Source organism: Sinocyclocheilus anshuiensis, unplaced genomic scaffold (genome assembly GCF_001515605.1).
Source record: "Sinocyclocheilus anshuiensis isolate Anshui unplaced genomic scaffold, SAMN03320099.WGS_v1.1 scaffold849, whole genome shotgun sequence".
NCBI classification, from domain to species: Eukaryota; Metazoa; Chordata; class Actinopteri; order Cypriniformes; family Cyprinidae; genus Sinocyclocheilus; species Sinocyclocheilus anshuiensis.
In genome coordinates this window covers 227,878-252,982 of record NW_015557094.1, presented here as the reverse complement: position 1 = coordinate 252,982, position 25,105 = coordinate 227,878, and positions in this window count along the sequence as shown.

Below are 25,105 nucleotides of genomic sequence, written 5' to 3'. Positions count from 1 at the left end.
AAACTCAACCCCCCCCCCCCCCCAATATTTATACTATGGTTAATGGAAACCTAGAATAAGGCTATTAACTATTTATTTAAATCGCGACTTCAGCGCTCTTAAGTGCTAACATCACGTACGAACTGAACGGCAAAATATGACTAGAAGCACAGTTCTTTTAATTGTGCACGAGCGGTGCACATTTAGCAGCGTGCTCGAAAAGTGTGATCAGATTTGTGCAAGCTATTCCTATCGCGAAGCTGATGCTAAAATATGCAATCTATTTGAATTCTATTGAGAAATTGCCATTTTAAAATGCTATGGATAAAGTCGAACATTATCTAAAAAAGGCACATAAACTAATGTTTAGACTGATCTCAAATCTCCCTTTTCTGTCAAAAATACTAGAAAAGGCAGTATCCTCTCAGCTATGTTCCTTCTTGGAGAGAAATTATATCTCTGAGGATTTCGGGTCAGGATTTAGACTGTATCATAGTACTGAGACTGCTCTCATTAGAGTTACAAATGACCTGCTCTTATCATCCGATCGTAGTTGTATTTCTCTATTAGTGCTGCTGGATCTTAGCGCTGCGTTTGACATTATCGACCACAACATCCCTTTGAGTAGACTACAAATTATGTTGGCATTAGTGGAATTGCATTGTCATGGTTCAAATCTTACTTATCTAACCATCATCAATTCGTAACAGTGAATGACGAGATATCATATATATATATATATATATATATACACACAAGTACAGTATGGAGTGTCACAAGGCTCAGTACTAGGACCGTTGCTTTTCATACTTTACATGTTACCCATGGGAGATATCATCAAGAAACATGGTGTTAGCTTTCACTGTTATGCTGACGATACTCAGCTCTATATTTCTTCACGGCCCGATGAAACATACAAATTTGCAAAACTAACGGAATGCATAGTTGATATAAAAAACTAGATGACTAGTAATTTCCTAATGCTAAATTCTGAAAAAAAAACAGAGGTTTTAATTATTGGACCAAGAATCTCCGCATGTAATAACCTAAAACACTGTCTAACACTTGATGGCTGCTCTGTTAATTCCTTGTCATCAGTTAGGAACCTAGGTGTGCTATTTGATAGCAATCTTTCCTTTGAAAACAATGTTTCTAGCATTTGTAAAACTGCATGCTATACTATGCTCTCAATGTCAAATGCAGAAACATTAATTCATTGCATTCATAACTTCAAGGTTTTATTATTGTAATGCTTTATTGGGTGGTAGCTCTGCGCGCTTAATAAACAAACTCCAGCTGATCCAAAATGCAGCAGCTCGAGTTCTTACTAGAACCAGGAAGTACGACCATATTAGCCCGGTTCTGTCAACTCTGAACTGGCTCCCTATTGAACAACAAATTCATTTTAAAATCTTGCTAATTACTTATACTGTAAAGCCCTGAATGGTTTAGCTCCTCAGTACTTGAGCGAGCTCATAACGCATTATTGTCCTTAACGTTCGCTGCGATCTCAAAATTCTGGCCATTTGATAATACCTAGAATATGAAAAAATCAACTGCGCTCTTATCACATTGTAGTCCATCACGTCTGCTGTGATCTCAAAACTCTGGCCATTTGATAATACCTAGAATATCAAAATCAACTGCGGGCAACAGATCATTTTCCTATTTAGCCCCAAAACTCTGGAACAATCTACCTAGCGTTGTTCGGGAGGCAGAAACACTTTGTCAGTTTAAATCTAGATTACAGACCCATCTCTTTAACCTGGCATACACATTACACACTATCACATTTCTATAAATCAAATCCGTTAAAGGATTGTTAGGCTGCATTTATTAGATCGACCGGAACCGGTAACACTTCCCATAACATCCGATGTACTTGTTACATCATAAGAAAAATGGCATCAACGCTAATATTAGTCGCTTTCATTCTTATTCCGAGGTCACTGTAGCCATACGGATCCAGTCTGTATCCAGATTAGATGTCACCGTAGCCACCCAGATCCAGTCCGTATCCAGTCCAGATGGTGGATCAGCACCTAGAGATGACCTCTACAGCCCTGAATGTCAGCGGAGACCACGTCAACTAGATGCGTCCCAGAGACAGATCCCCTGCGAAGACCTCATCACCTCGACGACCATCGGCACAAGACCACGGGAACCAGACAAGTCCTCTGCACCTGTGTTGCAGCCTGGAACTAAACCACGCCATGCTGGTTTCGTCTGGCCAGAGGAGAACTGGCCCCCCAACTGAGCCTGGTTTCTCCCAAGGTCTTTTCTCCATTTCTGTCACCGATGGAGTTTTGGTTCCTTGCCCACTGTCGCCTTTGGCTTGCTTAGTTGGGGACGCTTGACTGATTGCACAGACACTATTGGAAGAGAACTGACCTGGATGATGACATCACTGAATCATCAATGAACTGACTTTAGCTGAAAAATGACTTTGTTATTGTCCAATTGCATCACTGACAAACTATTTTCTAGTTTGACTCTGTAAAGCTGCTTTGACACAACTAGTATTGTATAAAGCGCTATACAAATAAATGTGAAAGAATGAAATGAAAGAAAGAAATAAGACTGATGAAAAGAGAAATCTTGCACCAGCATATATTAAAATCTTTTTAAACTACTCATGACCAGTGTTGGGGGTAACGTATTACAAGTAAGTTAAGTTATGTAATCAGATTACTTTTTTCAAGTAACTAGTAAAGTAATGCATTACTTTTTTAATTTACACGAAAATATCTGAGTTATTTTTTTACAAAAAAGTAACTCCAGTTACTTTGATTTCCCATTTATTGACTGACAAGTCTCCTGTCCCCATATTGGGAGAAATCGGAAGTGCAGAGGAGTTGTGTGCGCTGTGTGAACATGATGTTACTGTAGTTCTAGACTAAATGTGAATGTGCATTAATTCATCCCACTCACAAAAAAACAGATTTAGTATTCATCAAAATAAATTAAAACAGTGAAATGCAAACTCAGATGACGCAAACCTGCAATAATTAAATATGTTTAATAACACAAATGTATCTAATCCCATTTTATTAACCAATGTCTTTGCTACTGACCTTTGATGATACAGTTCAACCATACTAATAAGCAAAAATGACTTTAGATAAACTAACAATTGTGCTTCATTGTTTTTTTTATTGCTGAAGTGTTTCTTCTCCTGCGTTCTACTGTACAGACGTGAATTTACTTTTCCTTCAGCCTGAGGTTTATTCATTACACTTTTTGGTGTGAAAGGGCTTTTACATTTGCTATAAATAGAACTTCTTATATTAAAAAAACAATCAAGCCCTGCTCATATAAACCACGCCATGCTGGTTTCGTCTGGCCAGAGGAGAACTGGCCCCCCAACTGAGCCTGGTTTCTCCCAAGGTCTTTTCTCCATTTCTGTCACCGATGGAGTTTTGGTTCCTTGCCCACTGTCGCCTTTGGCTTGCTTAGTTGGGGTATTGGGTGAGGGGTCTGTGACGACTTGTTAATCTAATGAATAACTGATTTGTTAAATCAAATTAGAAATTGTGTTTTTGATTGGTCCAGACGCTACACTTAATTTCTGGCAATATTGTCAGCTTGTTTGCAGAGACACTATTGGAAGAGAACTGACCTGGATGATGACATCACTGAATCATCAATGAACTGACTTTAGCTGAAAAATGACTTTGTTATTGTCCAATTGCATCACTGACAAACTATTTTCTAGTTTGACTCTGTAAAGCTGCTTTGACACAACTAGTATTGTATAAAGCGCTATACAAATAAATGTGAAAGAATGAAATGAAAGAAAGAAATAAGACTGATGAAAAGAGAAATCTTGCACCAGCATATATTAAAATCTTTTTAAACTACTCATGACCAGTGTTGGGGGTAACGTATTACAAGTAAGTTAAGTTATGTAATCAGATTACTTTTTTCAAGTAACTAGTAAAGTAATGCATTACTTTTTTAATTTACACGAAAATATCTGAGTTATTTTTTTACAAAAAAGTAACTCCAGTTACTTTGATTTCCCATTTATTGACTGACAAGTCTCCTGTCCCCATATTGGGAGAAATCGGAAGTGCAGAGGAGTTGTGTGCGCTGTGTGAACATGATGTTACTGTAGTTCTAGACTAAATGTGAATGTGCATTAATTCATCCCACTCACAAAAAAACAGATTTAGTATTCATCAAAATAAATTAAAACAGTGAAATGCAAACTCAGATGACGCAAACCTGCAATAATTAAATATGTTTAATAACACAAATGTATCTAATCCCATTTTATTAACCAATGTCTTTGCTACTGACCTTTGATGATACAGTTCAACCATACTAATAAGCAAAAATGACTTTAGATAAACTAACAATTGTGCTTCATTGTTTTTTTTATTGCTGAAGTGTTTCTTCTCCTGCGTTCTACTGTACAGACGTGAATTTACTTTTCCTTCAGCCTGAGGTTTATTCATTACACTTTTTGGTGTGAAAGGGCTTTTACATTTGCTATAAATAGAACTTCTTATATTAAAAAAACAATCAAGCCCTGCTCATATTTAAAAAGTAATGCGAAAGTAACGCAAAAGTAATGTAACGCATTACTTTCCATAAAAAGTAAGTAACGTAATTAGTTACTTTTTTAGGGAGTAACGCAATATTGTAATGCATTACTTTTAAAAGTAACTTTCCCCAACATTGCTCATGACCACCTTTTCCAGAAGGATTTATCACGTTTTATTGTAGACTTTTTTTGTGGTACATTTTGTTGAACTTGATGTAGATTTTATAATAGATAATCTGTTATGGGAATAGATTTTTCCCTATAGATTTATATAACAACTGTGGCATGTTTCTAAATGTGCAGGCTGTTGTTTTTTAATAACAAATGCTATATAGATTAATAAAAATTATTGTTTCGCCATTGTTTCGACCCACGCCTGTCTAGATTACTCTTTTGTCTAGCCTAGTTTGAACTGCTTTCTGTTTTCGACTCTTGCCTGTTATAACCTCGTCTATTCTTTAATAAAAGCCTGTGAATGGATCCACATGTCTCTCAACGCGTCCCTTTTGCAACAGAATACTCGGCCAAACAAAGATCCAGTGGCTTTTCTACAGGACACTGGCCAGGTATGGACACTGCAAGATTATTATTACCTCTCAAACAGGGCACATGATCGCTCGAGGTCTATATCCAGGGATATCTGGACATAACTTATTCTGATTTGCTGGACTATATTTTGATAGACTTTTTTTGTGATGGCATTAATGAACCACTTACGTGTAAACTCATTCATGAGGGTCCCCGTTCATCACTCAGTCAGTTCATGGTGTAGCAAATTAGCTCAAAAGGGAAATGTATATAAATTATTACAATTAATTATAATTAATTACAATTATTTACCTCAGCTGCCAGTAGTAACTGTAGCAGAATTAATATTACAATCACTAATCTGTTCGTCCAGCAAATATTCAGTGTAATTTCATATCATCTCTAAGAAAGGATATTTTCGTGGCCACAGAAAATTATTTTTTGACAGTACTAATGCATTAGAGCATGTAGCTAGATCAGATCATAAAAGGGACATTATTCACAAGTGGTGACAGAACCAGAAACTCATGTAATTTGTGCACAAAAGTTTCATTAACTAAACACTAACACATAACTAATCTAAACAAACAAACATACAGTCAATCATTCATGGGGGGTTGGAAGTGGATGAATGAATCCGTTATGAGAAACCAGAGAATGCAGTTATGGGAAATGAGTCAGTTAACCACCTAAGTGAAACCATCAGCGCCGTTATAGAACGGGGTCTCTCCTGTCCCCATATTGGGAGAAATCGGAAGTGCAGAGGAGTTGTGTGCGCTGTGTGAACATGATGTTACTGTAGTTCTAGACTAAATGTGAATGTGCATTAATTCATCCCACTCACAAAAAAACAGATTTAGTATTCATCAAAATAAATTAAAACAGTGAAATGCAAACTCAGATGACGCAAACCTGCAATAATTAAATATGTTTAATAACACAAATGTATCTAATCCCATTTTATTAACCAATGTCTTTGCTACTGACCTTTGATGATACAGTTCAACCATACTAATAAGCAAAAATGACTTTAGATAAACTAACAATTGTGCTTCATTGTTTTTTTTATTGCTGAAGTGTTTCTTCTCCTGCGTTCTACTGTACAGACGTGAATTTACTTTTCCTTCAGCCTGAGGTTTATTCATTACACTTTTTGGTGTGAAAGGGCTTTTACATTTGCTATAAATAGAACTTCTTATATTAAAAAAACAATCAAGCCCTGCTCATATTTAAAAAGTAATGCGAAAGTAACGCAAAAGTAATGTAACGCATTACTTTCCATAAAAAGTAAGTAACGTAATTAGTTACTTTTTTAGGGAGTAACGCAATATTGTAATGCATTACTTTTAAAAGTAACTTTCCCCAACATTGCTCATGACCACCTTTTCCAGAAGGATTTATCACGTTTTATTGTAGACTTTTTTTGTGGTACATTTTGTTGAACTTGATGTAGATTTTATAATAGATAATCTGTTATGGGAATAGATTTTTCCCTATAGATTTATATAACAACTGTGGCATGTTTCTAAATGTGCAGGCTGTTGTTTTTTAATAACAAATGCTATATAGATTAATAAAAATTATTGTTTCGCCATTGTTTCGACCCACGCCTGTCTAGATTACTCTTTTGTCTAGCCTAGTTTGAACTGCTTTCTGTTTTCGACTCTTGCCTGTTATTATTCTTTAAATTCTTTAATAAAAGCCTGTGAATGGATCCACATGTCTCTCAACGCGTCCCTTTTGCAACGGCCAAACAAGCCAAACAAAGATCCAGTGGCTTTTCTACAGGACACTGGCCAGGTATGGACACTGCAAGATTATTATTACCTCTCAAACAGGGCACATGATCGCTCGAGGTCTATATCCAGGGATATCTGGACATAACTTATTCTGATTTGCTGGACTATATTTTGATAGACTTTTTTTGTGATGGCATTAATGAACCACTTACGTGTAAACTCATTCATGAGGGTCCCCGTTCATCACTCAGTCAGTTCATGGTGTAGCAAATTAGCTCAAAAGGGAAATGTATATAAATTATTACAATTAATTATAATTAATTACAATTATTTACCTCAGCTGCCAGTAGTAACTGTAGCAGAATTAATATTACAATCACTAATCTGTTCGTCCAGCAAATATTCAGTGTAATTTCATATCATCTCTAAGAAAGGATATTTTCGTGGCCACAGAAAATTATTTTTTGACAGTACTAATGCATTAGAGCATGTAGCTAGATCAGATCATAAAAGGGACATTATTCACAAGTGGTGACAGAACCAGAAACTCATGTAATTTGTGCACAAAAGTTTCATTAACTAAACACTAACACATAACTAATCTAAACAAACAAACATACAGTCAATCATTCATGGGGGGTTGGAAGTGGATGAATGAATCCGTTATGAGAAACCAGAGAATGCAGTTATGGGAAATGAGTCAGTTAACCACCTAAGTGAAACCATCAGCGCCGTTATAGAACGGGGTCTACAGCTTATACTAAACCTCTGTTTTGTTTAGTTAAATGTACGATACTTGCTTTGCCTTGGCTGTTGAACGAGCATCCGGATGCCGTCTCGGATGAAAGTCTTGATGGTTTGGAGGTTCGGGGGTGTTGGAGTCGCGATCACGTTCTTCTGGGTTTGAAGAGTGATGAACTCCAAAGAGATGTTATTCTGACTCTGTGGTGGTCAGGAGAGTTTTCTCCCAGATGGAAAGTGATGAGAGAAGAGCGCAGAGCTAGAGAGACATCAGCTGAGATCCGAGGATCTTTGGTGAATGGAAAGACAAGGCCGCAGTCTGCCACAAACTTAGGGGTCCTTCGAAGACGTCTAGCTCAGCCTCATCTTCTCAGAATCTGAAAGAACCTAGACTGAAGGCGGGTCACTGATGTGAATGGCTTTATCTTCTATCGAGATCACACCTCCAGGGAATCAAAGAGTCAATGGTGTCTTAAACTTTTGGAGGGAAAGTTTACGTCTCTGTGTCTCCAAGCATGGTATTTTGCATATGTAACTGGATTTGATGTTGATATACAAACTATTAAAGATTCTTAGAACACTAATATGTTGCATAGGTATCAACATATAACATACACTCTCATTTAGATCATCAGAATACGAATTCATAGAGAACAAACATGGTATAAGTGAGTTGATATTAACTAGTGATCTATCATAAGCATGCATAAAACAGTAACCAATACACAAGACCATATACAAGAACATAATAATCATACACAATGACCAGGGGATATGCATGATAGGAAGGTCATAGAAAAAAATGTCTATGAATTACATGAAAGATGTAATTTCCTATAGCAGTATGTGTCTGTTTTAGAGAGAATTAAGTAAGGGGAAGAAGATTCTCTCTACATAATTTTAGGTCATAAAGTATGGTAACCAAGGGCCTGTTCTGTGTTTTTGAGGTGTTAGTTGCATTTCGGGGGAAGGGTCTATAGACCCTCATAGTTGGCTTGTTGGTTGGTTGAGGGGTGTTAGGGATAATTTGTTGAATATAACAAATAATTGTGTGTCTGATTGGTCCAAACGCTACATGGACCACGCTTTACTGTTAGTCAGTGTGGGTGTCGCGTAGGAGGTACGCAACACCACGTCTGTGCCTGTGATCCCCGTTGATCATCCAGAGCCTCGTCATGCTATAGCTGTTCTTCCTGAGTCAAGTCAAGCCAATTGGAATCTTCCAGAGCCTCGCCATGTCTCATCTGATCTGCCAGAATCTTGTCATGTCACAGCTGATCATCCAGAATCTCGTCACATCACAGCTGATCGACTAAAGTCCCGCCATGTCACAGCTGATCGTCCAGAGCCTCGTCACATCTCAGCTGTCATCTCAGAGTCATGTCATGTCACAACTGGTTTTCCTGAGTCTTGTCATGTCCTGTCTATCACACCCAGATCTTTGAGGTCAGTTCCTAAGTATCCCAGACTGGCATCCAGCGTGGAGAATCCACTGCTGGTGTCAGCATGCGCAGCTGGTATCCCTAAACCAGCGCTCTCAAGCCCTTCTTTCCCAGAAGTGATTTCCGTGTCTGCAGCGCTTGCCATTATGGGGATCACTTTATGGTGTGTCTGGGTTGCATACAGCATTGCTGAAACCCCAGAGGCAGCGGCATCCGCTGCGAAATCTCCCGAAGTGGTGGCACCCGCTGCCGTGTTTCCAGAGGTGGTGGTGTCCATTCCAGTCCCCGAATCTGGTTCCGAGCCTTCACCAGAACTCAAATCCACTTCTGAGACTGCTCCAGTCCTTGAATCAGCTCCAGAGCCCGCACCAGTCATTGAGTCTGCTCCAGTTCCCTCGTCACAGCCAGGAGTGCCGTTCCCTGTTTCAATGACTCCAGTTCCATCGTCACGGCCAGGAGTGCCGTTTTCAGTTCCAATGGACTCAATGAGTCCAGCTCCTCCCGAGGTGGTGGCATCTGCTGCAGAACCTCCCAAAGAGGCGGCGTCCACTCCAGCTCCTCCCCCAAGGTGGCGGCTTGCGCTGCAGAACCTCCCAAAGTGGCGGCGTCCGCTCCAGCTCCTCCCGAGGTGGCAGCTTGTTCTTCAGAACATCCAGAGGCAGCGGCGTCTGCCTTTGAACTCTCTGCCAGTCCAGCCACGGCCAAAGAAGCTGTCTGTGAACTCACAGCCTGTCCTGCCACGGTAAAGAAGGCCGTCTTTGAACTCTTGTCCAGTCCCGAACCGGCCAAGGAGGCCGTCTGTGAACCCTCATCATGTCTCAATTCAGTCATAGAGGCTGTCTGTGAACTTTCGTCCAGCCCTGAATCAGCCACGGAAGCCGTCTGTGAACTCTTCTCTTGTTTTAACCCAGCTAGAGATGCTGCCTTTGAGCGTTCAGCCTTGAACCTGTTATCTGCCCCGTTAGTCCAGTCACGAACCCAGAAACCTTACCTGAGCCCTCTGTATGCTCTAGTAGCCTTGTCACAGTCTAAAGACCCGCCTTTGAACTCTTAACCCTGTCTGTCATAAGCCCAGAAAGTATAAATGCAATCCATGTCTGCTCCGTTACCCCTGTCATTGCCAAAGAGACCACTAATGAACTGTCTACCTATCCTGTCTCAGTCAATGAGTTTAATTTTGAACCATATGTCTGTCCAGTTTCAACCAAAGAGCCTGAGTGTGAACAGTTTGTCAGTCTTGTTTCAATTAATAAATCTAATTTTGAACAATCTGTCTGTCCAGTTTCCAACAATGAGCTTGAGTGTGAACAGTCTGTCTATCCAATTCCAGCCAATGATTATGAACTGTCTGCCTGTTCACTTTCAGTCAGTGAGCCTGTTTATGAATTGTCTACTCATTCAGTTATCACCAGGGAAACTACTGATGAATCTTTTGTGTTCCCTGCCTCGGTCCTTGTCGTTTTATTGTTTATTTATTTATATAGCACAATTTAATACAACTCACGTTGCCCAAAGTGCTTCACAATCACAAGCTAAAAAAACATATATATATATATATATATATATATATATATACAAACCCTCATCACATAAACACAGATAAACATTAACCCATTTAAAAAAGCTCCCCATTTTTTGTATTTAAAATATGTTGTTTTAACATAGCTTTGAACATGGGTAAGGATTTGGCAGATCGAATAGATTGCGGGAGGTCATTCCACAATTTAGGGCCTACACGAGAAAAGGCTCTGTCACCTCTATGTTTATATGTTGACCTAGTAGCGCAAAGCAGATGTTGACTTTCTGATCTCAAGGATCTAGTCTAGATTGCCACCATACTGGACAAATACACAGGAGCTAGATTGTGCAAGGCCTTAAAAACAAGTATGAGTATCTTGTAAATAATCCTTAATCGTACTGGCAGCCACTTTAATGAAATTAATAACAAGTCACAGATTCAAATTTCTTTGCAGACTTAATTATTTTTGCTCCTGCGTTTTGGATTTTCTGTAGACGCATAAGTGCTCGAGCATCAACTCCATAATATAGGGAATTACAATAATCCATTTGAGAAAAGACAATGGCAATAATTGCTTTCTCAAAATCTGAACTGGATAGAAATGGCTTAGTCTTAGCTAACAGACGTAAATTAAAAAAAAACAAGATCTCACCACAGTATCAATTTGCCTGTCCAACTTTAGGTCACTATCCAGAACAAATCCCAGATTTTTTACAGTAGATTTAGATTAAAAAAATTTGCAGCCATCCAGTCCTTAACATTGTGTAAGCATGCTGATAGAGCGTCAAATAAATTAGAATTTAACTCTTTCACAGGCAAGTAAATCTGCGTATCATCGGCATAACAGTGGAATGATACTCTATATTTCTGAAAAATAGCCCCCAACGGTAGCATATACAGGGAGAAAAGAATTGGAGCAAGAATTGATCCTTGTGGGACTCCCCAAGGAAGATGTCATCTTGAAGAATAACAGCCCCCAATACTAACAGAAAAAATCTTTCCGTGAGATAAGACTTAAACCATTTAAGCACATTCCCTTTTACGCCAACCCAGTGTTCCAAGCGGTTAATTCAAATCTCATGTCCACCATATCGAACGCTGCACTAAGGTCAAGCAAAATTAAAATAACATTTGCGCCATTGTCCAGTGAAACAAAAATTTAATTTAACACCTTAACCAACACTGTCTCAGTGCAATGCCGGGACTTAAAGCCCGACTGAAAGTGCTCACCAATTGAATTCACAGTGATATGTGCTTGTAATTGCTTAAAGACCACTTTTTCTAAGACCTTTGCTAAAAAAGGAAAATTTGAGATTGGTCTAAAATTATTAGGATCCTCTATTGCCAAATTAGGTCTCTTTAATAATGGAAGAACTGTAGCATGATTAAACTCTGCTGGACAGGTGCCATCACATGACATCACCTTTAGATGAAGAAGGCTTAAGATGAACAACAATATCCGCCAAAACTGGAAGGGTAATATGATGGAATTCTATCCATTCCATGCTACAAGGCACCGCCAGGTCAAAAGACGGATCCACCTGCAACTTCGGTATTTTAGAGAGTAAACCAACAATTTTATCATTAAACAAATTCAAAAAGTCTTCGCAGTTCAGGATAGAAGGATCTGGATACCTAGTTTGCCTAGGGCTAATAACTGAATTTATTATCTCGAATAAAATTTTGGGCTCATTCACATGTTGAGTGATAACATCTGAGTAATACTTATGTTTAGCATCTCTAGAGGCCTTCTGGAATGTCAGTAGCGATTCTCTGAATATCTCATAATGGACCTGCAGTTTTTGTTTTTTCCACCTCCTCTCAGCTTGTCGAGCATGTTGTCTAAGTGCCCTTAGGGATTCATTAAGCCATGGCAAATGTTTAATTTTACCCCTTTTAGCTTTAAGAGGAGCCACGTTATCTAATATATCAGTGCAAACAGAATTGAACCGTTCCAACAGCTCATCAACACTCATACCAATTCATCAAGGATGTTTCAGACAAGATAGAATCACAATAGTCTCTATACAAAATAGAGAACTCTGCACTAGTTGAGCAATTGATTTTCCGAGACCATATTTTTTCTGGGAGGGACTTTCTCACATTCTTATAAAAACATACATTAAAAAACACTACCTCATCAATCATAATATCCTGAATGTGCAGGTTAAAATATAAAACCAGATCCAATGTATGGCCCAGCTTATGAGTTGGCCCTTTGATCCACTGTATCAAATCAAAAGAGTCAATCACATTTACAAACTCTCTGGAAACCGCATCCTGCTCACAACACGTGTACATTAAAGTCCCAATAATTAAAAAACAGTAAAATTGTGTAATCAGCCAACTCACAAAATCAGAAAATTCATTTATAAAATCCTTATTTAGCTTTGGAGGATGATTCACATGGGCAACCAGCACAGGATTAGTCAACATTATCTGAAACGTTTGTAGCTCAAAGCTATTATAATGTTCAGTAGAGATCGTCCGACATCCGATTTCATCTTTAAAAATAGACATAAGGCCCCCACCTCGACCAGTTAAACGAGGAGAATTATAATAGGAGTAACGCAGTGGTACAAGTTCAGCCACTGGAGTCAGATCTCCTACCTTTAACCAGGTTTCCGACAAAAAAAGGAGATCCAACTTATTGTTTATAATAAAATCGTTGAGTATAAAAGTTTTGTTTCCCATGGAGCGAACGTTAAGTAAAGCCATTTGCATCTTCGCATTTTCTTTGGTTATTTGCCGCTCGCGGCGAAGGGAACGAAGATTCTGCTGCTCGATGCCTCTCATACAGACGTGTGACCATCCCGTTTGTCTCACAAAGGCCGGGCCATCAGGAAGTATCGGGTGAATCCAGCCACACATACCAGTTGTGAAGCGCCAACAAACTATTCGGCTAGCACTCCTCCTATCCGCAAGCACTGACCCTGGGCAAAGTACGGCACTGAGTTCTCTGTCATCCATGGCCCGTTTCAGTTTTATAATAATACCGCCACACTTTCCTCGCTTCCTACAGCGTCTTCAGTGAGCGCTGGGGGAGGAGCGGCACAGGTGCACAGGAATATTCTCCAACAGGTGCGGAGGGATAAAGCCAGATCCCTTAAAATAATTTTTAAAAGCAGCATCCACAGTTGTCTGAATCGTTAGCAGTTGAGTCCGATCATAAATAAATAATGAAGTTGCATATTGAGTAAAACAGGTTATCAATAACAAGGACAAAACAAAGACAAACAGAGCAGGTAGACGGCATGCCATGAACACCGGCGCTATCTTGTATATATCTTGAGACCATAAATGCACTGTCTGTCTCTTGTGTCTCAGTTTTCCCTAGGCCCCAGTCCCTGCCATGGGTTCCTGATCAGCCTGGTCCACCGTGGTGGTCTGCTGACATGTTCTGGTGGGCCAAAGCTCCCACCTACTCTGACATGGTGGTCTTCCAGCCTGCTCCAGTGGCCTTCTGTCCCGTCTGCTCCACAGTGGTGTTCTTCTGTTACGCCGTGGTGGTTTTCAGCTACGCTCTGTTGGTCTTTAGCTCCGCCTGCTCCGTGGTGGCCTTCTGCTCTGTGGTGGCCTTCTTCTCTGCTCTGCTCTGCTCTGGTTGTCTCGTCTGTGGGCTTCAGCTATGTTCTGGTGGTCTTCTGCTCTGCCGTGGAGGTCTTCTGCTCCGCTGAGGTTACCTTCTGACCCGCCTGCTCTGCCGTTCCAAAAATATTGGAAGGTTGCAAGACAATGTACAACTTCTACCCTGGGAATTGTGTTCCTTTGTCTGTATGGGGTTTAAAAATTCCAAAGTGTGATTTATGAGGGAATTTGGAGGGTCTGACCACTCTAAAGAAGGTTTAAACCCGCAAACAAAGTCAAAACAGAAGGTTGAGGTGGACCTAAAAAGAATGTTTTAAAGGGGTCCTATTATGCTTTTTCAATTTTTGAATTTTAGTCAGTGTGTAGTGTGAAGTCCACTTCAAAGGGAGATATTTCGTTTTTTAAAAAAATGCCTTTTCAAGAACTACAACGAACGGCTCGTTTGGTATGTTTGGGCATAAAAAAGATCTACAAAGTTACAAATCTCAAAGTCCACTCCAAAGGGAGATATTTCGTTTTTTTCAATCCCTTTTCAAGAACTACAACGAATGGCTCGTTTGGACTACAGCGTTTGTTTTCCGGAGTTTTGTGATGTCACAAAGCAGCCCATTAGAATATAATAAATCCCGCCTACGGAAATTCGAATGGTTGGGGGGTGGGGAGGGGCAAAGAAGAAGAAGTGCTGCTGTAGCGTCAAGTTTTCGCAAGTTATTACACATGCACCTGAACAATTATGTATGCAAATATGTATGTTACAATTATGAAAACATTTTTTATAATGAATTGCTGACAGTACAATACTGGACAATGATGTAATCTGCAGAATTTACACTTCAATTATGAGACTACAGTGTTTCCCATACATTGATTTATTTGTGGAGCAAATATCAAAACTGACCACCACAAATAGATTTCCCAAAAGTCTTTGACTTCATTGAATAAACATGAGCACTGCACGTTTCAAAATCAAAATCATCATTTTTATTTCATCATGCATGTAATGTCTGATAAAGCAGTATTTGTGAGCAGAGCACTGCTTTGTGTACAGCCGTTACCGGGGAAACCTCGATCTCTATCACTCCAACAGCGTCTCCTGCTGGCAGATAATTAATTTTTATGCCGCCACAAAAGGGGTGGGGCAGTACAGAAACACCGTCTAAGCTGTTCGCCAATCACAATGCACTGGGACAGCTAACCAATAACAACACATTTCGTTTTCGGAAGGCGGGCCTTCATCAAACCCGGAACTAATCGAGCCATTTGTGCCAGGCTGGGGAGAAAGGTGTTGTAATAATGTACATTATGTGAAAAATAATGCATTTTTCGAACCACCAAGCATGAGAGCATGTTCTAGTACACCCCCAAAACAAAATCAAGACTTTGTAAAAGAGCATAATAGGACCCCTTTAAAGTTTGAATTCTAAATATTATATATTTAATTTTTCAATAGCATTTGTAAAAATGGTTTGATTATAGTCAAATTCCTGTTTAGACAGACAAACATAAGTTGTGCAACTATAAAAACAAAAGGGTTTACAAAAATGAAATACTATCTTCATTCACTTAATTTTAAACTTAAATACAAAATAAATAATAAAAAAATATACATGTAATAAAAATATTTAGAACAATTTGGTTCGTTGCAGTGCGTCTGTGATATTTCATCTGCTTGGGGGTAGCTTATGGACTTTGGGTTGTCACAATGTACTAAATGGGCTTATAAAATATTTAAAAACAGAAACGTCTTCATTGCAGACAAACATCTGTGCTAAAAGGCAGAAATTAAATTTTATATTGAAAACCTGAATAAAGAACGCAGCTAAATTTTATTTCACTCCCACTAATTCTGATTTAAAACAAAGACTGGAAAACATTTTCTTAGGATAATTTCCAAAGTAGTCTGATGGGTGAAAACCACTGGGGTTTGCATCCCAGCCCACTTAAAGCATTATCCTTTCACTGTGTCCGAGTTTATGTTATTCTGTGGTAAATATCTGCACCACAAGAATGTTAAATATGTTGATATAAGAATGTTAATATATAGAATGTTAAACTCATTGAGCTTGACAGAACATCACTTGTGTCAGTGAATGTTTTTCGAATAAACGCAGATGAGGTGTTCACCAAGTGATCGTTTCACCAATTAATATATGAATTTATTCTGTAAAGACACTCAAAACGGTAAATCATATTGGTGCAAATTTAAAGTATACAAATCAAATGGGATGCATTCATCATCATACATAAGTAATGATGAAACTATTTTACCAGCTAGTGAATTTAACCAAAACTCATGGCTTTAATGACTTTAATGCATTGTTAGTCATGTTTCTTTATTTAAAATCACTTCTCACTCCTGCAAAGAAAGAAAGAAAGAAAGAAAGAAACAACAAACCTAATTGTTGTTTGGGGAAAACAGCTTCTTTGTTCAAAATCAGAAACAAAAAAAATCATGGATTTAAATGAAACACAGCTGCTTCCTTTCACTATCTGCAGTCAACAGATCCATCAGGCCGATGACTATGCAGAAAAATACTGAGCATATTCTCAATATTTAATCGCTTCTGTCAAAACCCAAATGCCCTCCTGTGAGGAATGAGATGTCGACTAGCATGTGTTCATACTGCAACTCAAGCTTTTTGTGATGTTTTGATTTTCCTTCTACACATTTATTTTTATGCCATTATTTTTCTATTAGATAAATAGACAAGCAGATTTCACCTGACAGATAAAATAGGTGAAAAAATCCAATCTATTTGCATTACCATATATAAAGATTACAATTATAGAGACCTATTTTATACCTTTTTACTTGGACTGCTAATCATCTAGTTCCCCTTCAAGGGAACTCCACACTGCGTCTTCTAGGGGACACTTTGGGGAATGCCATCAGCATGACTGGTGTCTGAAGCACGTGTAAAAACACTCCAATCCCACTGGGCCATGCAGCCCATGACGTCATTACCGGGGTACCCTGAAGTATAGAGGGTGCCTGTAACACACGTCATCAGCTTTTTTGTCTTCAGGAGCCGTCTGTTTGTTCAGTGAGTGAGACATGGATAAGAGTTCATCTGAGTGTTGTAGGAAGTGTGTGCCTCTGTGTCTTGAGATTTTTGACACCCGAGGACTCGCACAACCTATGTGTTATGTGTTTGGGAGAGGAGCATGCATGTTCAGTGCTCGAGGAAATGATGAGAAAAGTGTGAGTACTGAGTCATCCCAGCCCACCAACCCCGCAAACGGGGAGATGTTGGAGGTTATGGCCCGTGCTGCTAAGAGATTCGAACTGGTTTGGGGGCATGAGGAGCATGTTCTAGTACACCCCCAAAACAAAATCAAGACTTTGTAAAAGAGCATAATAGGACCCCTTTAAAGTTTGAATTCTAAATATTATATATTTAATTTTTCAATAGCATTTGTAAAAATGGTTTGATTATAGTCAAATTCCTGTTTAGACAGACAAACATAAGTTGTGCAACTATAAAAACAAAAGGGTTTACAAAAATGAAATACTATCTTCATTCACTTAATTTTAAACTTAAATACAAAATAAATAATAAAAAAATATACATGTAATAAAAATATTTAGAACAATTTGGTTCGTTGCAGTGCGTCTGTGATATTTCATCTGCTTGGGGGTAGCTTATGGACTTTGGGTTGTCACAATGTACTAAATGGGCTTATAAAATATTTAAAAACAGAAACGTCTTCATTGCAGACAAACATCTGTGCTAAAAGGCAGAAATTAAATTTTATATTGAAAACCTGAATAAAGAACGCAGCTAAATTTTATTTCACTCCCACTAATTCTGATTTAAAACAAAGACTGGAAAACATTTTCTTAGGATAATTTCCAAAGTAGTCTGATGGGTGAAAACCACTGGGGTTTGCATCCCAGCCCACTTAAAGTATTATCCTTTCACTGTGTCCGAGTTTATGTTATTCTGTGGTAAATATCTGCACCACAAGAATGTTAAATATGTTGATATAAGAATGTTAATATATAGAATGTTAAACTCATTGAGCTTGACAGAACATCACTTGTGTCAGTGAATGTTTTTCGAATAAACGCAGATGAGGTGTTCACCAAGTGATCGTTTCACCAATTAATATATGAATTTATTCTGTAAAGACACTCAAAACGGTAAATCATATTGGTGCAAATTTAAAGTATACAAATCAAATGGGATGCATTCATCATCATACATAAGTAATGATGAAACTATTTTACCAGCTAGTGAATTTAACCAAAACTCATGGCTTTAATGACTTTAATGCATTGTTAGTCATGTTTCTTTATTTAAAATCACTTCTCACTCCTGCAAAGAAAGAAAGAAAGAAAGAAAGAAACAACAAACCTAATTGTTGTTTGGGGAAAACAGCTTCTTTGTTCAAAATCAGAAACAAAAAAAATCATGGATTTAAATGAAACACAGCTGCTTCCTTTCACTATCTGCAGTCAACAGATCCATCAGGCCGATGACTATGCAGAAAAATACTGAGCATATTCTCAATATTTAATCGCTTCTGTCAAAACCCAAATGCCCTCCTGTGAGGAATGAGATGTCGACTAGCATGTGTTCATACTGCAACTCAAGCTTTTTGTGATGTTTTGATTTTCCTTCTACACATTTATTTTTATGCCATTATTTTTCTATTAGATAAATAGACAAGCAGATTTCACCTGACAGATAAAATAGGTGAAAAAATCCAATCTATTTGCATTACCATATATAAAGATTACAATTATAGAGACCTATTTTATACCTTTTTACTTGGACTGCTAATCATCTAGTTCCCCTTCAAGGGAACTCCACACTGCGTCTTCTAGGGGACACTTTGGGGAATGCCATCAGCATGACTGGTGTCTGAAGCACGTGTAAAAACACTCCAATCCCACTGGGCCATGCAGCCCATGACGTCATTACCGGGGTACCCTGAAGTATAGAGGGTGCCTGTAACACACGTCATCAGCTTTTTTGTCTTCAGGAGCCGTCTGTTTGTTCAGTGAGTGAGACATGGATAAGAGTTCATCTGAGTGTTGTAGGAAGTGTGTGCCTCTGTGTCTTGAGATTTTTGACACCCGAGGACTCGCACAACCTATGTGTTATGTGTTTGGGAGAGGAGCATGCATGTTCAGTGCTCGAGGAAATGATGAGAAAAGTGTGAGTACTGAGTCATCCCAGCCCACCAACCCCGCAAACGGGGAGATGTTGGAGGTTATGGCCCGTGCTGCTAAGAGATTCGAACTGGTTTGGGGGCATGAGAAACAGAAGCCTGCTCGTAGTCATCTAGATGATCGGTTTCTGTCAGGCCATGACCGTCCTTCCCCCAGGAGCCTTCCATTTCTCAACGATCTTCATTCAGAGCTTGAGAGATCTTGGTCGAGACCATATTTAGCTCAGCTTCACCTCTTTAAACACACCGATTATGCTAATGTTGAAGGTCTAGCTGAGCATGGGTATGTGAAGATGCCACCTGTGGAAGAGACGTGTGTGGGTTATCTCTCCCAGGGTGAGTCATCCTCTTTGAAGGCTCCTGTCCTGCCATCCAGACTGCTTCAAACAACTTCACGGTTGAATGGCAGGGTGTATGTGGCAGCAGGTCAGGCCTCATCCCACAATCTACTAGGCAGGTACATCCCTTGCCGGACTAGGTCATCTCCCGTAATCTCTGAGCGAGCTGGTCTGTCTTGATTCGAGGATCACAGACAGTACCAGAAGTCTAGCGTGGCCACTCGTGCTCCTCTGCCTTAAAGGAGTAGAGCATGTAGGAGGCGTGATTCTAAGGAGAGTAGAGGGGATCCCAGAAAACTGATTGAGAAGAAGTGTGCTGATAGCCAATGCTCTGTTACTAACACACCTTAGTGCTTAGCGCTGGCTATCTCCCCCCTTCCTTACCTTAGCTCGACTCTCTCTCGAGTGGTGTAAATTGAGCTCTTGCACTCAGCGGTTTGGTCCTGTGGCTGCCTTTTCAGTTGAGCTCAGGACTGTAGGGAGCATGAGAGTTTTAAGTTTCTCATCATAATCTACAAGATGCCCCTCCCCAATATTTTGGGTTTTAAGTAGGGTTCTTTGCTCCCTTCTCTGATCTGGGTTGGGCTGCCTCCCCTGTTTTAGAGGGTTTTTAAGTAGGCGGTCGGTAGCTATTTGAGGATAGTTTGATGGACTGTCCTTGATTGGGCTGTTTGCCTCATTTCAGAGATTTTAAGTAGTCAGCCCACCTATAGCTATAGGTTGAGTCTCTTTCAAGCTCCCAATTTGGGAATTTTCTGGTCAAAGATGTACCGGTCGAGGCTGGTTTTCTTTGATAAGGCTACTGTATTGTGAGCTTTCCTACCTATATTTTGGTAGCAGGGATGGGCCTCCTCCCTACTTTAGGGCTTTATAGGCAGCCCCCCCTGAGGTTCACTTTTTGCCTAGTATAGTGGTGCCTCCCCTGTATTAGAGGGTATTAGGTAGGCAACCCACTTATAGCAGCCTTGTCAGAGGTCAGTAGCTGTCTGTGGATAGATCCCTTTGGATGAGTTGTTCTTCCAATCCCCATGCTTGGGCTGTCTCCTCTGTTAGGTTTTTGAGTAGACCCATTACCCGGAAATTATTGCCCCCTTAATCGGTGTATGTCTACCACAATTTTTTGGTGCTCTCTCACCAGGTGGTCAGACTTGCACCAGGGTATGGCGTAGAGGGTATTCCGTTCCCCAAAGTGTCCCCTAGGGGACACAGTGTCAAGTCTGACAACCTGGTGAGAGAGCACCAAAAATCGATACTATTTTTTTTTTCAGAACCGATCTGATACCAAAAATTTTGATTATCGGCAGATACCGATCCGATACTAGCACAGCTTTTTTATTTATATACCTCTTTTGTGTTGACCTGATCATCACAGTTTTGTGTGTTAAACACAATCTACTAAATTTAATATAAATATTTATATATAAAAATATATACTATAAAATTAAAAGAGAAGTTTATTTTAAATGTATAGCACAGCAATGAGGCAGAAACATATGATAGATAGGACAGAACAAGAAAGGCTATTAACAATCTTTCATTGTGCAAAAGTATTATAATATGAAAGGCTCCAATACAGAGCATAACAAAGCACTTATGCACATGCCGCATGCAGAATGATACGATTGAATCAATACAAAGTCACAGCGTGCATCGCTCCACATAGAAAAATTCAAAGCACAAAAAAGAATTGATATTGATGCGTAGTGTATTATAATGTTTGAATGCTGAATGGAGGATGGCAAAAAGCCACAGCGGAGAGAAGAGTTTACAAGAACTTGAATTTTACAACTTTAATATTCATCTGTATCTCACATTAAACTATGGAATAGCTTCAGAAAACTTGGAATATAGTGCATGGAAACTTTATGGTGCTTTAAAATGTTTTTGTGCCTTTTGTGGAGCTTAATAATAACACAGAATAGTATACACACAATATCGGATTTGGATCGGTCTTATCTGATCGATATCCAATCCAGCAGAAAATGGCAGTATCTGAGCTGATACCGATACTGAGTATCGGATCGGTGCATCCCTAATTACAGGCACGCTCTTATACTTCCGGGTGCCCCACTAATGACATCATGGGATACGTGGCCCAATGGGATTGGAGTGTTTTCACACATGCTTCAGAAACCGGTCATGCTGATGGCATTCCCCAAAGTGTCACCTAGGGGATGCAGTGTCTCGTTCCCTCTCGGGGAACCACGGTTAGATGCGTAACCCGAGATGCTATCCAGAAACTACATAGCAACAGCCTAGAAACCTCCCAGAACACTCTAGCAACCACCCACAACTCACAGTTTTCACAGGTATAGTTAACCCCCCAGTCCATCTCAGATCACAAGAACTGCTTGCTTTGTGTATTAGAAACTGTGAGGTTTCTAATACACACTACATTGTGTGACTTTGTGTATGATAGAGACACATGGAACGCAAGGTCTTTAAAAGTAAATCTGAAACTTTGGAAGCTGCCAGACCAGTGTTCCTGGCAGTTGTTTCAGCTCTGGAACTGGAGGTTTGCCATGCCATGTCCTCTACGTCCTCTGATGTTTAACTCAATGTGTGTGCGTAAGTGTGCATATGTCCATGTATGTTGTTTATTTAACAGCTTTGAATTTCTTTCAATCGAACTGTATGGGATATTATGTGCATGTCTTGTATAAGAACAAGGTAACTTCAAAGCATCCTCACCATGTTCCTCAGAGGCTGGAATGTGATTATTATGTGACCAAAGAAAGAAGATTTTTCCCAAACATCCCCACAAATTCCTCTGTCATCTCTTTAGAAAAGTTTGGAGCAAGAGTTGCAACAAAGTTGATCTTGCTCTAGAAACATTGTAACCATTAACTGACACTATATCTATTAGCTAATAGAATGTATGATACAATTGTGCATATGTCCTCTAAGATTTTTTATTTATTTTTTTTTTTTGTTGTGGTTGCAAGCTTTAGGGTTTCTGTTCTTCTAACTGCTGGAGTATGTCCGAGGTTTCTCTGCTATGTAGACGAATGCGGATATGTGTGTGTGTGTGTGTGTGTGTGTGGCTGGCATGGTCTTTTCTCTCTCATCTCCATCTGGTCTCCATTAGGACTGGGAGTATAAAACTACCGCACTAAGAGAGAGCTCCACAGAGCCGACAGACTCTTAACAAACTAACCCCAACACACTCTTGCAGCTATGGCCATGGTGCTGTGGGTCTATCTGCTGTGTCTGCAGGGATGTCTTCTCACATATGCTCTGGACTGCACGGGCAGAAGGGTGGACTGTGCCGACACACAGGTTACAGAGGTAAAGGTAAGCGCTATAGCTTCTGGTTTGAGATCTTTCATGATTGAAGAATGTTATACGTTCCATTTGGAATGTAAAAGCATTGTGGCTTGCTTTTTTTAACCTAAGCTACAACCTTTCAGTGGTACTTGTACAGTTGTTTAGGCTTTGAGTACTTTTTGTGTAATTACACATTTATAAAAAATCTATTACATAGTGACAGCACAATTCCACATTAAATCAAAATACACCTGTGCATAAGATAATTTCAGGCAAATCAGTGAATTCACAATAAGAAATAAGACTCAAAATTGGGGTCTACACGACTACAGTAAAAGCTCTGGAATGCTAAACCACAAGTTTCCATTCCAGCTTGGTTTTGCGTCACAATGGCAAAGCAAGAGAATAGTGCAATTATAATAGCCATAAGGCATTATGTATGTGTATTTTTAGACATTAAAGGAGGCAGTAAAGACACTGACCAGATGTGTTTGAGGAGTCAGAACCGCAGAGACAGACGCCATTCCACTCTTTGCTACTATGGAGTCTGAAGAGTTGTGACTCAATGGTCTGTCAACCTAAAATACTGTGAAAGGAACAAACATCTCCAACTTTCCGTGAAATTTCAATGTGCCAGGAAGCTATTTGACTTTCCACTTACTAAGTTTTCCATATCCTCTGTCTCATATCCACAGTTAATATAAAGATTTGAATACACACACCCATGCGTGAACAATCACACAAATTAACATTCTGACGAATGAATGTTAATTGAATGTTAAAAAAACAAGTACTTTCTAAGACTGCACTTTAGCTTTGGTTTGGTAGGCTCTGACATAATTCTGGCATAGTTCAATGGGATATGGAAAACACTTACTTTTTCATGGCTTTCTGAAATGATAATTTCTAGGGAACTATATTCTGAACTCTGCTAGATGTGGCTGGTTAAAAAAAGGAGACAAACACCATGAACACTGCACTTCTTTGATGTATAATTTGTTTTAAATTAATTGAGTATTCAAGACAATGAGGTGGAAAGGGAGGGATGAAATGGAGGAAAGAGTAGGAGTGCTGAGAGAGACAGAGAGATTAGCTTTATTAATCTTGTTATTACTACTTTCAGTTGCTTCAAAGAAGTTTTGAAATTACAAACAAATAAATAATTTAATAAAAGTAAATAGTGGCTCAGTCAAGAAGACATATATTAATTACAAAGCATATACAATGGTACATGTGCTCTGAGAGGCAATATGTTTTATAGTGGGCTATTATCAGAGCTTAATTTATTTGGTATTTACAGACTCTAAAGAAAGAGAAAATAAATAAACCAACTGCCTGGCTCCAAAGGTCATTGTGGATTTATTTTTTTTTTTTTACAAAATCAGCTGTGCTGGCCAGATCAACACTTTAGCTCTGAAATGAATTTGAATCAATAAGTTGCTGTTATAATTCTCTCTCTCTCTGTATATATATATATACAGTATATACAGTATATAATCCTCTTTCATGTCCTTTCATAGGTTAAAGATGAGCCCTTATCTTCTCAGGTGAGTCTCTGTCACTGTTTGATCAATTCAAATTGCTGAATTAAAGTATGAATTTCTTTTAAAAACAGTACCAAAAAATCAGAGGTCAAAAGTGCACAGATTATGCCTGGGTCTGATCTGCAAATTTGCCAACATCTATTTTTCTAACTGATCTCAGGTGAGGGCTCGAAGACAAGCTCAAATCACTCCGCGGCCTGGATCTTACTCAGTCAAAGGATCTCCTAACACACTCATCCAGGTGAGAGAATGCATTCATGTAACAAAGTAAAACTTTTCTTTACTGGTCAAAAAATTTGAGGAAAAAAAAGCTCATGTACTTTCTGTTCTGTGCTTTAGACCGACAGGTCGAGGCGACATTTGAACGCTAGTAAAAAAAAGCCCCACAGATCTCGTATCGGCTCTTACTCATTACTTTCCCATAACCACGCAACCAACCAACTACAGGTGTGTATCCATGACACTCACAATATCATCTTAAAACACAAATAATCAAAGTGATAATATACACAAATTAGAGATCAATAATAGTGCAATTTATCCAAATGTACAGCACCATAGTACAGTGGTAGCAGATAATAATACCATGGTGCACTCTTAAAGTTTTTTTTTTATATATATATATAATTTTTCTATGAAAGGTTCTTTGTTTAGTATGTACAGTACAGAATGTTTTCAAAACAAACACCCCCC